The following is a 2,500-nucleotide window of genomic DNA, read 5'->3' as shown; positions in this document are numbered from 1 at the left end:
ATCTTATTAGGATTGTAATAATTGGTTTTGTCTTTACTGTTAATATTATTTTAAACATTATTATAATAATTACTTTTGTCGGTTTACTGTAGCTCTTATATATTATCTTAGCTATTAATCAAGTTTATATTATTAATATCAGTTTATTACTATCACTGTCATATTATTATTGTTTTTTCTCATTATCTTTATCATTACTATCATTGTCATTATTATTATTATTGTTATGATGATGATGATGATGATCATTACTATTATTTCAATTACTATCAATGTTATTATTATCATTATCATAATGATTATTTATCTTCCTAATTATCTTTTTTATTATAGTTCATGATATTACCATTAGTATTTTTTCATCATTGTATTAATGATTATCACCAATGCTATTATTATTTTTATCATTCTTATTCACGTTATCATTATTATTGTTATTCTTATTGTCCTTGTTATTCTTATCATTATTACTATTATTATTATCTTTATTATCATTATCATTGTTATTCTTATTGTTATTATTACTAATATTATCATTACCATTGTTATTAATAATATCATTATCATTATCATTATCATTACTAATATCATTATCATTACTAATATCATTATCATTATCATTATCATTATCATTATTATTATCATTACTATTATTATTGTTACTATTATTATTATTACTATTATGATTGTTACTCTTAATATTATTATTACTATTATTATTATTAACATTATTACTATTATTATTATTATTATTGTTATTATTATTATCATCATTGTTATTCTTATTGTTATTATTATTAATATTATCATTATCATTTTTATTATTATTGTTATCATTATCATTATCATTTTCATTATCATTATCATTATCATTATCATTGTCATTATATCATTATCATTATCATTAGCCTTAACATTATCAGTATCATTATCATTATGACTATTAATATTGCTATTACTATTACTATTACTATTACTATTACTATTACTATTACTATTACTATTATCATTTCTATTACTATTACTATTACTATTACTATTACTATTACTATTATTAGAATTATTATTGTTATAATTATTATTATCATTATTATTATCATTATTATTATTATTATCATTATTATTGTTATTAATATTTTTATTATTATTATTATTATTATTATTATTATTATTATTATTATTATTATTATTATTATTATTATTATTATTATTATTATTATTATCATTATTATTACAATTATTATTATTATTATTATTATCTTTATTATAATTAATATTATTATTATCATCATCATTATAATGATGATAATGATTACTAATATTATCATTAGCATTACTATTATCATTGTTATTATCAAGAATGTTGTTGTTATTGTTATTATTATTACCATTATTATTATTATATTATCATAATTATTTTTATTATCATTATCATCATCAGTGTTATTATTATCATTATTAGTACTATTATTATTATTATTATTAAAATAGTTATCATTATCATTAATATTATTATTAGCATTAGTATTATTATCATTATTATTATTATTGTTATTATTAGTATTATTATTCTTATTATTATCATCATTATTATCATTGTTATCATTATTATTATTAGTTGTAGTAACATTAATAGTCAATATTATTATATTATTATCAATATTATTATATATTATCAATATTATATATTATCAATATTATATATTATCAATATTATATATTATCAATATTATTATATATTATCAATATTATCAATATTATATATTATCAATATTAGTATATATTATTATCAATATTATCATCAGTTCTATTGTTATCGTTATTATTATTATTATTATTATTATTATTATTATTATTATTAATACTATTCTTCTTATCATTAATATTAGCATTATAATCAAATGTATTTCTATATTTTTATATTCTTCTTATTATCATCGTTATCATCATTATTATTATAATCATCATTGTTATCAATTTTATTATTAATATGATTATTTATCATCACGTTACTATTATCATCACCATTAACGTCATCATTTTTGTTATCATTATCATTATTATTATTATCAATATTATCATTATCATTGTTATCATTATTATTATTATTATCATTATTTATCATTATTATTATTATTATCATTATTATTATTTTTATCATTAGTGGTAGTAGTAGTAGTAATAGTAGTATCGTTGACATTGTTGGTATTATTATCACTGTTATTATTACTATTACTATTATTATTATTACTATTATTATTATTACTATTACTGTTGCTATCGTGATTATTATCATTTTTATTTTATACTATTATTAGTAGTATCATTGTTAATATTATTCTTTAAATGTTATTAATTTTATTCCTATTATTATTATTATCATTATCATTCCTATTATTATCATCATTATCATTATCATTATCATTATTATTAATCATAATAAAATAGTATTAGCAATAAAATGATAGTGATAATAATGATAATGAAATGAATAAAAACC

The sequence above is a fragment of the Penaeus chinensis genome, chromosome 23 (genome assembly GCF_019202785.1).
Source record: "Penaeus chinensis breed Huanghai No. 1 chromosome 23, ASM1920278v2, whole genome shotgun sequence".
Classification (NCBI taxonomy): domain Eukaryota; kingdom Metazoa; phylum Arthropoda; class Malacostraca; order Decapoda; family Penaeidae; genus Penaeus; species Penaeus chinensis.
The sequence above is the reverse complement of the archived record's forward strand: the minus strand, read 5'-3'. Positions refer to the sequence as shown.